Raw genomic sequence first — 15,425 nt, 5'->3', positions numbered from 1 at the left:
TGACCATGGGACTGCAGAACTACTGGGCTAAGGGAGAGGGCAGGAATGTGCGCTGGCTGAGCGCTTTTCTAATTCTTCTTGAAAGAGTTTGTGAAGATTAGAGCACATCAAACACAGTTTCAGAAAATATCTGTCCTGACCTCAATGCCTCAACTGAAAGGTGGGTAACTCATCATCCATATTGCCATAAACTAAATCAAGAGACTAAAATTTTTAAAAATCTCTTTCCCTAAGGAGTTCTTCAGTTTTCACTCTCTTGGGTTTTGTAACATTGCCATTAAACTCTCTGATCAGACAGGAACCAAAGGCTCAATGGCCATACAACTTAAACACCTAAAAGACCTCATCCCCAGAAGTATTTCTTATGATTTTTTGAAAGAGATGCATGTAATTGAGAATTTGAAGAACTGGAGACACACATCAAACATGTACAACAGGTTTGCTTCATTATTCTATTGGTAATGCTGAGATATACTTAGCAAATTGAATAATATTCAGTCGTGCTTTACTATATGAGCCACTCTTTCTTCGTTTAACTGGCCCAATTCACAATAAAATCTTGTCTACCTACTGCTTTTAATTTTGCTGGTATAGTGAAAATGACAAACCCTTATTGTGGGTATATTTCTATGAATATAAAGATGCTTTTGACAGGCATATTTTAGATGGGAAGCCAATTATACCCAAATAAGAAACTTTTTTCAACTTTTTACTTTATCAACAGAACTGTGTCTACACTAAGGTTTCTATTAAAAAACAAGAGATGGGGGAAAAAGTAATGCACTTAATCTGAAACATGCAGAACTAATATAAAAGCTGAGCCTAAAAAACTGCCAAGTGAGAAACTTATGATTCAGGGAACACAGACATCTCCCACCCACTGAAAGTATCCAAAGAAAACCCCATTCAGCCATCATTAACTATGGGCAAGACACTGGGAAGACAACAGGATACTGTAAAAGGGAAGAGACAATAGCAATATTACATGAGTTTTACATAAGAGATTTACAAGGTCATGAATAGCACACGGAAGATTTCCAGCTTACTCAAACTCTACAGGCATTTGGAAGTAGACAACATCTTACATACTTTAAAAAAAAAAAAAAAAAAAATCCCTCCTCTACAAACAAGAACAGTATGTATTTTGTCGTTATTCCTCAAAAGTATGAAAGGTGCTGATCCTATTCTTACTGAACTTCCAGGGAATTTGGCCTCAATAGCAGCAGGACTGTACTCAGTTATGTCCTGGCACAAACCAAATTACTCTTGGTTGTGACAAGAAGGTTAAGTTGTGGCAGTGATCACAAATCACTGTAATTTTGCTGATTTTCCATCCATGTTTATTAATTTACTTGAAAATAATTTTTGTGAGGCATATTTACTGTACCAAGTAGACTGTTTTTGAAAAATTCCCTGAAGATACTCACAAATGTATTCAGACCAGAATGCCAAACAGTTCACCCCAAAGCAGCACTAAGTTTTTTTAGCTGGTGGGCAGCCACCCCACTGTGACTACTGGTACCCTCCTAGTTCCAGTGCATTGTGGTGTCAGGCTTGGTGCTGGCCTATGCACAGCTACACAGTGCTGGAGGGAAACCAGTGAGTCAGAGGGAACAGGGGCAGGGGAGGGGTGGAGGGGAGGCGAGGGGGTGACAGGGACATTCACCGTCCCCAGTATGAGAACTGCCCCTGAGCTAACCACTATTTATCAAAGAGATTACTGAGAATGAATTGCAACCTAAAGATCACTCACACTGTTAAGGGCTGATGTAGGATAAACCATGGATAAGGAGATTAATACTCCAATACAAAAAAGGAAAAAAAAATTTCTTACTTTCCTGAAGAATGCAATTTAATCACATACGAATTACTACAAAAGTACAGGTTTCACAACATTTTTAAAAAATTATTTGGCCAACGGACTTTACATGCCTTTTAATCACAGATTGTATGGAAAGACTTTGCACAACAAAGCTCTGGTGTTTCACTAAATCTCAGAAAGAAACTCCCTCTAACAACTAGGACTAGGTGATTTTAAAACTTTCTTATTTTTAATGGGCTGTAAGATTGCCAAACTGATGGTGGTAGCGGTAAAGGTAGACTGAGTTTAGGAAGGTAGAAGAGTTGCTCAACACTTTTTTTTTCTTGTTCATAAAATATACCTGAACTATTCTAGAACAACGTAATACATAAATCAGCCAATAAGCAAAGACAGATTTTTTTTTTTTTAAATTTCGCTGCTGATTGAAAGAAAATATAAGGGAATTGCTATCTTAAGTATTATCATTAAGGGAAAAATTGGAAAAACTATTACGGCGCAGAGACTAATATTAAATCTACACCATAAAAATTTGGGGAAAGCAACTCCCTCTGCACAGAACACCTATTTTAAAGCAGGGCATATTGCAGTCTTTCCACTTGCAACAAATGATTTTGCTGCCTCTAAAGATTTTTTTTTCCTTTCCAAGAATCTCAGATCATTAAATGTAGCAGAGTTCGTTATGAAACAACTCCCTTGCTCAAAAGTTGAGAATTTGTTTTAACAAGAGCTGGAAACAGCTGCAACTGTAGTGTGTGATTCACAGCATAGTACCTCCCAGCGCAGTACAAACCATATGGTGGTAACAGCCAAACTTCCTCTCTCCTACACTGTAAGTCTATACTTGTTTATAAACCATAGTTATCACTATTTTGCAGATAAAACAACTTTCAAAACCTTGAAAATTGTAACTGGAAATTACTTGGTTTTTTATGGTAACTGCTTCACAGCTCCTGAAGTTCAAAAATAAACATCTTCAGTATAGTATGAAAGCTCACAGCATTCTGTAAAGTTGTCCTTTCAAACCCAAATGTTGGCATGCCTCTAATTTTAAGGAAAGCATAGTCAGCCATTACTATGAAGATGATCAATGAAATGATACACAATTCCCTGTGTATCAGTATTCTCTAGCATCCCACACACAAAAAGCATGAGCTCACAAAACCCAGTCTCTTAGTGATATCAAGCTTCCAGTGATCTGGAGAATTCTCAGCCTGAGAAGTGTGTTGTATTTGAGTCAGCTGACAGAGGATCACCCTGTCAGTTGGAACCTACACAGTAGGAAAAGGAACCACAAATGTTCACATTTATCATACTTGTGACTTGTATATCATTAAATGTACAGCCCAAAGAAGACTTCACAGACCTCTCATAAGCTATTGACTCTTTTTATATTGAGTGCTAATACCTACTAAAGGATAAATTACCTTAAATGTTAAAGAAACACCCAACTCATTATGACTTTAATCCTGTTTTGGATCACAGGGCAACGTTGAAGTTGGTGGAGGAGCAAGAGCACCAGTGAGAGCAAGAGATGTGGTCACCCGCTCTCAGCTCTGACACCCGGGGGTGATATTGGCTCCAGCAGGCTCAGGGGAGCTCACCTCTGGAGAAACCCCTGATAAATCCTGGTCTGGCACACATCATTGTAGCTGAAAACTCAACAGGTTGTAATCTGTGACATCTCCCTGCGAGTCCCTACTGATAATGTGCAAATGACAGTTCTTTAGATGGTCACAATCCAGTCAGGTTGGGTGGATTTTCTACAGGTAAAACAAATGTTCTTATGAGATTACAGCTGTATAGCATGACGGTAACAAAATTTCTGAAAGGGATGTCAGATCCCCTTCCACCCAAGAGATGGCCACATAATTTGTTTTTCGTAAACAAGGTTTATAAAAACAGTTGCTAAAGTTAGCTCAAAACTTCCCCTCAAGAACATCAGCATAACCCTGGTGGAAAATTTTCGTCAAAGCAGTTGGTTTGTCAGCCTGAGCAAAGTCAGAACAGAACACTATAATTGACAGAGTTCAAGCAATACAAACACAAAGCAGTACTAGATTTACCTGTAATACATATTTACTACTCCTGATTTAATATCAAAATCCTTGTTGCACAAAAATACATTTAAAAACCGTATTTTTGTATAAGCATTTATCTAAGGATAAAAATATTAACTATAGGATCTTCACTGTATTCACAGAAAGTTTTGTGATTATATACTTCATCACAATCTCTTCTTATACCTACAGTCTACCTACTTCTTACTTCCACTTTGAATCCAACAACAAAAAAATGGTATAGCCTTTATAGCAAGTGCCATTTAATTATTAAGAAGAGTTTACTCAGTACACAATAAAATTCTGCAGTGTCTCCTGTCTCATAACTCCTTTAGATTAAGTTTCTCTGCCGTCTGATACTTCACATGAGCTGCATCCAATCTGGATGTATAATGACAGTTCGGGCTTTAAAAAGTGTTAAAAGTTCTCTCTGACAGCTGTGATCGGGTAAAATACCTTCCACTGCTTCTGCAATTTCATAGCACCTGGCTGCTACATAGCACAGAGAATTTTTCCACTTGACTACGAGATGCACTTTTTCCTGTTCATTAATAATACGGCCAAAGAGCCCTTGGACTAGTAAAACTACACTTTAATACCTGCACGTCGCAGGAACCTCGCTGGACTGCTTTCCGCCTTGAAATTTGCAAGCTAGTGTGGCTTCCCCTTCAAGAGAGACGAGGGGGGGACACCTATGACACCGAGGCACAGCCCTCCCGGATCCTCTGACATGTTTTACATTTCAGACCAGAACCGGCAGCCGCCCGGGGTGACTCGCGAGGGGCAGCTCCCGCGGAGGGGGAACCGCCGCCGCCACCACCCAGGCGCCCCGGCGCTCCCGCTCCTCCCGCGGCCGTTGCGGGGTAACCGCCTCCTGAGGCGGCGCTGCCGTCCCCCCGGACACCCGCCCTGCGCTGCCCGACTCCGCTCCCCACGCGGCCGCGGCTCCGCATGCGCCGTGCGGGCAAGCGCCGCCAGGCGCTGCCGCCGCGCAGGCGCAGTTCCGCGGGATTCCGACTCGGGGGGAGGGAGGGGGCGCGGCACAGGCGAATGAGGGACAGCCGAGGCGGCGTGCGGGCGCGGAGCATGCGCAGAAAGGCGGCCCGGCAGGTCTATGTGGCGGGCGTGTGCCGGCGCAACGGGCACCAGCCGTTTCCTCAGAGCCGAGGGAGCATGCGCGGAGGAGGTGGGAGCGGAGTTTCGTAACCGGCGCAGGCGCAGTGCGCTGCTCGGGGACCGCAGCCCCGCTCGGTGGGGGGAAGGAGGAAAAAAAAAAAAAAAAAAAAAAACCACCTCAGAGTTACGTCAGGAAAAGACGCCTTTGTACACGGGGAGACCCATACGGCGCGGGCAGCCCCCGGAACGGGCGCGAGACGCGGCCGTTACTCACCCTCTCCGCCGCCAGCCGCGCCCCCCCCTGCTGCCCCCCTCGGCGCCTCCTTTCACGGTTCGCCCGCGCGCGCTGCTGCCACCGCCGTGATTCCATCCATCTTGAATTTGACGTCATCCCACACCAGGGATGAGGTCATCGAAGGGAACGCTCGTCACGTGCGCAGCCCTCCGATTGGCCGGCGGGGGAGCGGGGGGCGAGGCGCTGGCGCGGCGGGGAGGGTGGCGGGTTGGGGGACGGTTACGGGGGATCCCCCACCCGCCGCCCCTCCCCCGCAGGTAGCGCGGCCGCCGGGAGCCCTCACGCGCTCGGGCCGCCGCGTGGCGGGGACCGCGCCGAACGCCGGAGTTCCCCGGTACGTCCCCGGCTGCCGCCCTCGCCCGCCGGCCGCCAGCGGTTTGGGAGGGAAACTGAGGCAGCCGCGGGAGCGTGGAGGCGGGGGGAACGCGGAGAGGCAGGTCCTTGTCTTTCCCCACCGCCGCGCACTCCCACCGTGGTGGAGCCGGTGACGCTGGCAGGAGGATTTGGTAGGGTGCTGCTGTGGTAATCCGCACCCCTTCCCTGGGGACCCCTGCGTATTGGGGGACACCTCTGCGGGCAGTGTTAATTTGCAGTTCTTCTAATTAAATACACTGGGGGAGTGTGGTTTTTTTTTCTGATTTGGTTGGTTGGTTTTGGTTTTTCGTTTGTTTTGGGTTTTTTGTTCTTATTTTCTTTTTGTTTAGTGCTTGTTTGTTCCTTTGTTTTTAATTCTAGTCTATATTTTTCTAAAACGTAGGGGGGAAGTTTCAGCCCAGTTTGCGAAGAAGCTGGATTTCTAGTGGCACGCATGTGGTGTCCTCGCAAGCTAGTCCACCCTTCCACAGTTTTGGCAGGGAGGCACATGCCTGGGACCTGGTGTATTTTGGCTGAGACCCTTTGTAACGACTGTACTCGTTCATCTTGATGTGATTTGAAAAATTATAAAGGACATTACCATTGCTTTAGGCTTGCTTCTCACTGAAATTATCTGCTTTGAATTAAATACCTGAATAGGGTTTTATGTGTCGACATACAAGTATTAAAATAGAATTACAAGATTTCTCTTGTTTTTGTTGAAAGCTAATCTGGCCCATTATCTTTTCATTAAGGACATCTCAAATTCTAGAGATTAACATCTATTCCACATACACATTTTCAAGCAGTTTGCTTTTAGATATTCTGCCTAAGTCACTCTGAAGCAGCTACTAGAATCTCTGTAATGCGTTTAGTGCTGTGTTTAAATCTTTTTGCCAAGGGTTTGTTGCAAATGGGCTAACCCCATGTGAGAAACATGGTGATGTACTTCACTGAGTCCAGCTCTTCTCTCTCCTCCAGATGTATTTTTCTCATTACTGGCTCTTTTGGTGGTTTTGGAAACTTGCTAAGCTGCCTGTAAAAGGAGTGGGGATTTTTATTCACGAACTTGTGCTACTGCCGCTTCTGTCTTGACATGAGTGTGGCTGTGTGATGAGCTGGCATGAAAACCAACCAAGCTGCTTGGTTTCATCTGGTAGAGTTCCCTGATCAGGTTTGTTGCACTGGTATGCAGACAACTGCTCTGGCACAATAGGGCCTGGTGTAGTAATGGGAGCAAACAACTAGGAAAGCAGTTGGATCTGTTTGCATAAAACAGTTTACGCAGCGAGGCTGGCTTTGCTGCCTGTGAAGCATTTGTGAAACTAACCTGAGCTTGGAAATCTAGCAAGGCCCTGCTAACTTTTTTTGTATGTACTCAGTTATTTCTCAACCAAGCAGAAACAAACTGGTCTTGCATAATTATGTTCTGATCCACACTTCTTCAAAAGGGCCTGCATCACAGATGGAGAACTTCTGTGCTGGAATTACCCTCCTGAAAAAATTGCGTTTTTTAATGTGTACAGGCGTACATGTGTGCATGTCTTACTGTGCAGGTATTTATTATCAGTATTTTTAATTTGTCAGTTTCCCAAGTGAAAGTGCAGCCATTCCAATACAGCCTGTGTAGTGGCTTGTATAGTACTGGCACCAGACAGCAGTTATTCTCTGTAGTTCTCACTTTAAGCAGATGATTTGAGAAAATTTTGAACGTAACTCTCAAAGATTCTGTGGTTTAAAGGAACATAAGTGTCAATCTGACTGTATTTCGTGATTGAGTCTGATTGACTTGATGTTATGAAAGTTGTATGAGTGCCTTAATTCCCCCAAAATCAGATTTTTCTTGATTCTAATATAATCTAGGCAAAGAATTTATGCCGTAGAATTATTTGGGGTTTAAGCTGGCTCTAAGTAGGTTAATTTTGTCAAATATACCATTCACAATTGTTTGAATACTTTCTCATTCTCCAATAATAGCTTATTTATGAATATTTTTTTTGAACATTCCTTATTTAAAATGCTTTGGTGGAGCACTTAGTTTAATATATTTTTCATCTAGATGTGTGTGGTTGCAGCCATTACTACCACATGCATGTTTGTTGAGTACAAGGTTTGCTTTCCATTCAGAATATCCAATAGCTGCTCAGATTAACTTTTGAATTTACTTGCCAACAAGCTTAATCCCTGCAATTTTCTTTAAAACCAAACCCCTGCAAAACATAGAATGTAAAACAAACTGTTTTAAAAATACGGATGATTACACATGGACTTTGTGAGAAAATTTACATGTGAAAACTTAAAACACATTGGTTTTGTGAGTATGAGAACATACTATTTTTTGTAATGCAAATATTGCAGTGTAGGGCCAAGTTGTGTACTCTGAATAGTTTAGGTTTTTTAATGCTAACATTTGTTTCATTTTCAATATGAAAATATTTGGAATAAAGTCATATCCTGGAGCTAGGCTGTCTTCTAGATGTGAAGTGTCAGCCCTTTTTGATATGTAGACCCCTAAAATTTTTTCAGTGAATGCTTGGACCTTGTGCGATTAATTTAAAACTAATGATATCAGGTTATTTTATTTTAGAGAGCCTTAGAAGTATCTCAGATACCCTTAGGCACTCCTATATAAGCAGCTGAGAGTTTTGCAGAGAAAAGCTTGGTTTAGGGGAAGGAGAGAGGTTAAAGAAAGAAGAATGCACCTCAGAAGAAATGTCATGTGGTCTAATTTTGCTTTGTTTTGGGGGGGGAACCTTGACTAGGTGTAGATGCTAACATTTTTTAATCTTGGTAAATTTTATTTGAGTCTTATGTCTGTATAGAGAGTTCCCTCTGTACTTTGATAGCTTTAGCAATATATGCTGCTGCTGCATCCCCTCGTCCTAGGCCGCATGGCTTTTCTGACTTTGAGGTTCTCCCTTAGCTGCTGTAATAGCAGAAATGCAATACCTGAGGGTCAGAATGTTATATCTTTCTTGTTTCCCACCAAAAACTCCGGACATATTGCAGAGGGAGATAAATAATCTCCAAGAAACGGCCTTCTCTCTTAGTTGGCCCTGAAAAGCTTATCAGTGGAGCAAATGCTGATGCTGCAGATGTGCTATGGCTGCTACCCTGTTCCCTCAGATACCGGCTGCTATCCCAGAACTTCTGAGAAGTGAAGCGCTGTTACTTGTGATCACAGAAAACAGTTGAATGAACCAGTCCCTTTGAGCTGCTGTTGAACGCAGCAGATGTTTCTGGAAACACTAGAGGTCTAGCTTTATCGATTCCAAATATTCTGCCAAAACATAGGTAACTTAATGGCTTGCAAAGATAGACACAATTTTCTAACCAGTGACCCATTGCTGACAGCTGTGCATGGAAAAGGCTGCCTGAATTTTTTTTGTTTTTCCACTGCATTCTTATGAAACCTCCTGTAACAAATGCTAGCAGGTAAAAGGGAATCTTACTTATTCTAGTTAAAACCTGTCACTTATCTTGTCACGGAATTACAGATATGTATCAGTATTCAGAGAGACAACCAGGCAGTAAGATACACAATGAGAGTATTACAAAAATCACAGTGTTTCTGTAGCTGGTGCGATGTGAGGTGCACAGACAGGACTCCTTGTGAAGACTTAAATTTCCTACCAGGAAAATAACTATAGTACAGCATAATGTAAAACCGTCTTAATTCCTGGTATTGCAGTTTGTGACTGCCAAGTCTTGAGCTTTTTTAGCTGTCACCCTCATTCTTCTGCAAATAGCACAATCTAGTTAATATTTTCCACTCAGAATCCACATGCCAAACAGCTCAGACAGTTTCAGATAAATGCTACCACACAACAACAAGCCAGATAGCAATATTATCCTAGAAAACTGCTAAGTAGTAGCAAACACATACCTACTTAAAAAGGTGATAGTTCCACAGCTCAGACAATGACTCAGAGAAAAAAAATTGATACAAGTATTCATGCATTCTCCCGAGTGCGCAGATGGTCATGGTACTATGATTGTTGTTTAAAAGAATATTGTATCTTCATTTGCAACTAGTAAGCCATTCATGGGTACTTTCTTTAAAAAAACATGTTGATAAAAAGCTGCAAGAGCAACTGAAATACAAAATTTGTCACAGTGCAACAGATAGGGCATAATTTCATGTTATCAGTTTTCACAGCTCTGATTAACTTCAGCTGGAGTTCAGTGCCTGAGTCTTCTAAAAATAAAATCCTGAGTATTCTGATTACAGTGGAAGTGTGTAAGACAATATTGAAAAGTGGCTTTGATTTCCTAGTTACAGGTGTGCACATCCTGGCTCCTTATTTTAGACAAACTGTATGTAAAGAAATTCTGGAAAAAAGCAAATGGAAAGACAGATGATATGGCAAGCGTATTCTATAATTCTCTCCATACGCCAACTCCAAGCAAGGAAAAGCGAAGAAAAATGAAGTGTCTTGTGCATGTTATGAAAAAACGAAGGCTCATGCTTTTGTTGATGTTTAGCAAAGTTTATTTGCAGGAAGAATGATAGTGTGGAATGATAGTATGAAGTTTTGCTTTAGTACAATAATTATGTTTGTCGTCCTTTTTTCCTGTAAATGTGGCTTTAGGGATCAAGTTTCTTGGCAGAAACACTGTGACTGTAGCGTCAGTTCTCTAGAAGGTTTATGTAAGTGAATCAGAGAGAGCAACAAAGAGCTATTAGTGCTATGGTATATTTAAAAAGTCAGCTCAATGCTGTAATTCCTCAGTATCAATCAGACAGTTTGGCTTCAAACAACAATCTTCTGAGGTTAGAGATTACGTGGAGATGGATAGCAATTTTCAGAGTTGCAGCAAGTGCATTTGTGTTTGTGCATTGCTAAGATGCTGGAAAATGTGGTGTGTGTTGAATAGATTATTTTTCTTTTTAGAAGATTTTATCCAAATGTTAGTGGTGATTTGGGGTAAATTCTCATCAAGTTAAAAAATGCGAAAGTTAGGAAGTAAAATAGGTTTACTGAATAGTAAAACAATAAACTTGCTGAAAAATTGCATCTACATTTCTTTGTTCCATCAAATAATGCTATAAATGTTATTTCTAGATGGTATTTTTTGGTTTCTGCAGCCAAAAAGCTATTTTTTTGTTTGTGCATGTACTAAACCTGAGGGTGCTGTTGTGTCACTAAGGCATTTCATGTGTGATGTTAACCTACTGGTCCTAAGACTATAAAATGCATATTCTGAGGAGAGCTTGCAATTTATGAAACCTTTAAACTTATTCTTCTGCCTTTGTGTGCACTATAAAGACATGACCACAATTTCAGATGAAGAACTGAAACTTGCTTTCAGGCCATGAACATAGAAATACTTTCCTGTAATAACTATGGGTCAACTTTTGCAGGTCTATGACCTGTGCAGTCTTACTGATGTCACCTCCATTTTGATTTATTCATTAATGAGTAGAAAGTTCAAATGGCATGGCAGAAATAACCAAGATACTGAATTATTGATGTCTTTATATTCACGCTACTGGATGGATTTATTATTGTCTATTCTGTACTGTCCAATTATGTTCTTTGCACAATGAGTTCAGACCCAAAGCAGAATGAGGATTTATTTAATAAATGTTGCTTTACAGTTCTGAAGTACAGAAACAGTGCTCTGGAAGGGGCCTTTTCACCTGACCTCCTTCTCTGTCCATTTGATGTTCTTCCCCCCAGTTTCCTATGGCAGTTCACTGTATATGAGCCAATTATACATGGACAGCAGAGAAGCTGATCGCCTCTCCAGTATGAGCATCTTGCTTGGGGCCTATACAGGCTGTAATGTGTTATATTCCAGGCATTTGATAGGTATGTGTGTTTACACAGCGTTATGTCTATGTGTCATTTTAAATGCTGAATGGTGAAGAGGCACAGCTTGGCCATGCCATTACACAATTGGCTTCCCCTCCATCAAATATACAAACACTCTCTCCAGTGTCATTCTCTTAGTTATGTTGGTGGGGATCATAGCTCTGGACCACACATGACCAGCAAAACTGGAATACTTACTGGAGATCCATGGGATAAGTGTTTCTGGTTGAAAACAACTCTAGTGGTAAAATCACACATGAGCTGCATTGCCTTGGTTGCCAGGCTCTTCACAGTATGATGACTTCTTACAGTATCCCTCTTGGTGTTGTCATGGGACTTCTGTGGGGGAGGGAAAAACCAACCAAACAAAACCCACAAACAAAAAAAACCCACAAAAAATCCCCAACCCAGCACTTTAAAAAGAGGGGTTTTTAATAGCAAACTACCCAGAGTTTTAGTCCAAGTTTGAAGACCCAAGGGAGGTCCCTACACAGCTAGCTAGGCAGGAGGTCTCGCCAAAAATCCTCACTTGGCATGAGGTTTAGAAAGGGCTGGGGTCAATGAGGTGGAAATGATAGCAAGGGAGACCTTGGGCAATGTACCTCGGTTCTTCAGTCCGAGCTGGGGTTGTGTGGTGGTGCAAATGCACGTGGACTGCATGTGTCTCACTGCACAGTATCTAGGTGCCAATTTTGCTGAAACTGTGGACTTTCACCTTGCAATTAATGTCCTTTCGGGCAGGCAGCAGTGAAGCTGTAGCATTATTATTAATGTGACTTTCATTGCCACAAGACACTAGTATCAGACACTTTTCTGCACAAATTATGAAGCTAAACAGAATTATAACAAAAATGATGAAGATACACAGACAAATCTGTCTTTAAACTGGTTTTTATTTTTGTACTTTGTGGTGTTTGTATGTCTGAAGCATTATTGTTTGTAGTGCATGAATGAGAAGACTTTTCACTAGCTATCATATCTGATGGCTCAGGACGAGAGACATCTTAGCCTGACATTGGCCCCTAGGTTGAAGCTGGCTTTAAGGTTATGCAGATATATTTTGACACTGGATGAGGCACTTATCGGGTGGCTAATTAAAGCACAGAAATTAAAGCACAGAAAAATAGTGAGAGTCTCAGAGTGGCATGGAAGGACCTAGTTATTGCATTTCAGTGCACATGGCTGTTCTTTCTCCTCTTAAGGTCTCCTCCTATTTCCAAATTAGCACCAAGTAGTATTAAACTTGTCTTTAAATACAAAAGGGAAGTTGCCTGTTTGAGAGAACCTGGTGAAAAATACAGTTTTCCCTTTCTATGTGAAAAATGGAGATAGTCAAAGTGGGAGAAGGCAGAAGTGCCATGCTGCCAGGATGGCATATGGGGCAATTGCTGCTGGAACCTGACACACTCACAGAGGAGGTTAGTTCAGTGTTTTCCAGGCTAGGGGACAGGGAAGGTTTGAATGATTTAGAGCTAGTCTTAACTCCTGACATCTATGGTTGAGGAATCTGATGCCTGCAGTCTTGTCAATGGACTCTGGAGTTAGCGAAGAGGCATGTTTTTTCCCATGAATCTGCAGAAACATGGGATGTGGAACAGAAATTCTGTCCTCTCCTTTCTGGCAGTCTGCTTAACTGCCTGCATATATGTTTTTTTCCCCCTTCAGCTGGACATTTTTTTGTTTAAATTAGGGTTGTAAAAGTCCGGGGAATATGTGCAGGCTCTCTGCATTGGAAACTTTTTCTCCATTGCTTCAGAACTACTGCAGACCTACCTTGCAGTGAGAGTTACTTTGTGGTCTGGTTTTCTTTCTTAGTTCAACACTGATCTGGAAGAGAGAAAGTGAGAGGAGATTCTGTAATTCATTACATACTTGACATCCATTGATCTTTAGATTATTTTGTATCCTTAACTGACGGTGTCACTCTTGGAGACTGGGTGGCATCTGTGGTACTTTGGGTGTTGCCTGACTTTTGGGTGTGAGAGCTGCAGAGGGGCAGACCTGTCCATTTCACACTATAGCTTGTCATAGGTGAGTTCTCTGCTGCACCTGGATAGCTATAGTAACCAACAGTGTCTTGTAGTTTCTGTTGGCCAAACATTTTTGAAAGATTATATCTGGAATTATTTTGCTGTTAAAGCTAAAATGATGCACTTTCTTACCTTATATGTTTCAGCATTCCCTCTATTTTAGGTCAGATGGTTCATCTCTGCATTTCTGCTTCTACATTTCCATTGCTTTAATTTAGACTTTTGGAGGCATTACAGTCTGTATGGAATTGGCAAATGCTATTTCTAGCAACGTACAGCTTCCTTCCTTCCTCCCTCCCTCCCTCCGTCCTTTCCCCTCCTCACCTTCCTCAGTCCCAGGTGGTTTCTTTCTTCTTATCTTTACTACATTACAGCTTTTCTTCACTCACTCTGGTGCTAAAATGGGACTTGTTTTCTTTAGCCATGAGTTAGCTCAGAGGAAAGTTCTCATGACTTTTCATGCTGTTTTAAGGTACAGCCAGGTATCTACAAAAACCCTTGTAGGCAGAGCGTGTCAGGAGACATCCTGGACCAGCATGTTTGCTGAGTATTTCATGTACTACGTCAGCAGTTATTTCTACTCATTTTTAGCAGCAGGTCCGAGCACACAGAGGGTGACATGGTTGCTTTTCTTCCTGCTCTGACCTTTTCCCACCAAGGTGTGCCTTCAGCCACCAGGAACAGCCCTCCACCCCAGTGTGTACCAGCACAAGGACAGCAGTTGTTTCTGTGTACAGTGATTAGAAACTGGGATCAACCTAATTCCGCCTCCATCTGTCTGTTGGGTGCAGCTGGTGTGTATGGAGAGGCTGTTGCAAGTGTTATAGTTAACTGTAGCTTAACAGATTACCCCTTGCCACCTAAGCTGAAAAATGTGGTTGGAAATGTGGTTTTAGCCAGTGGTGAAGAAAATATAATACCACTAAGAATTATGAACGTCAAAGTGTTTAATATTTTAAAATGCCATCTATGATGCCACATTGTTAATAGATTTATGTTCAAAGATTATGTATGCATTTAAATTTTAAAAGAAGCATCTGAAAATGAAGTCATTTGTTATTACTACTGACACAGAACTCTCTGTTTGGGATTTTTAAATTCTGAAGTTAAAGAGGACTATTACGATCATGTAATACACCTCTGCATGTGAATAGTCCATAAAAGCCTTCATTAACCCTGCACTGAATTGACAGCTTCTGGCAGAGTTTTACCTTTTTTTGCTTGCTTGAAAGACTTGAACCTTTCAAACTAATCTCTTCTCCAATTAAAAAAAAATTAGGAAAGCAAGGAGCATTTCCTCCGAAGAAAAAGATAATTAATGTTATAGCAAAAAACCTAACAGGCTTCCAGGACTGGAAGCTGTAACTTCAAGAAAGAGACAGGGTTATTTTAACAGTGAAGATTATTAACCACCGGAAAAATTTGCTGAGGGTTATGGTGACTTCCCTGTCATCAAGACCAGGTTCCTATCTGGAGGTTGTGCCACTGCCTGTGCATGTCCCACAGGTATGGTGGTGTGTCAGGAGCCTGTGGAAAAACTTCAGCGGGGAACTGGCCCTCACAGGTCATCTTAAAGCTCTGAGTGGGGCATCCTGGAAGGTAATGTTGAGTGGGCATAGCCGTACTCTTAATTCCTGCTAAACTGCATACTGATTGTTGTCACTTGATAGCTACAGATTTTAGCGAATTAAAGAGATTTGGTTGTGGTTTTTTTTTTCAATCTGCTGAAGTTCCTGGACATCTGTTTAACTTCAAGAGTAGGGTCATTGGAGAAAAACCCAGGCAAAACTTTGCATTGTGTCACTAAGGGACGACCTAAAAATAATAAATTCAGGGCATTCTCTCAGGATATAGCAGTCATCTCCTGTTGCCTGGCAATATCTTCACCACTGAATACAGAGCTGGGAGTTTATTTTATGATGCTGTGCAGAA

General features: G+C 41.8%; 1 protein-coding gene across 3 annotated transcripts in view; it reads left to right on the top strand.

Annotated features, from left to right (window-relative positions):
• The first annotated feature begins 5,485 nt into the window (after positions 1 to 5,485).
• The window catches only part of UMODL1 (uromodulin like 1), a 76,290-nt gene continuing 66,350 nt past the window's right edge, over positions 5,486 to 15,425 (top strand). For all 3 annotated transcript variants that reach the window (XM_065658544.1, XM_065658545.1, XM_065658543.1), the window contains exon 1: positions 5,486 to 5,624. The gene's annotated coding sequence lies outside the window, so the exon portion shown is untranslated. The remainder of the gene's footprint in view (positions 5,625 to 15,425) is intronic.

Source organism: Caloenas nicobarica, chromosome 1 (genome assembly GCF_036013445.1).
Source record: "Caloenas nicobarica isolate bCalNic1 chromosome 1, bCalNic1.hap1, whole genome shotgun sequence".
Classification (NCBI taxonomy): Eukaryota; Metazoa; Chordata; class Aves; order Columbiformes; family Columbidae; genus Caloenas; species Caloenas nicobarica.
Note: the sequence above shows the minus strand (reverse complement) of the source record. Positions and strands in the feature narration are given on the sequence as shown.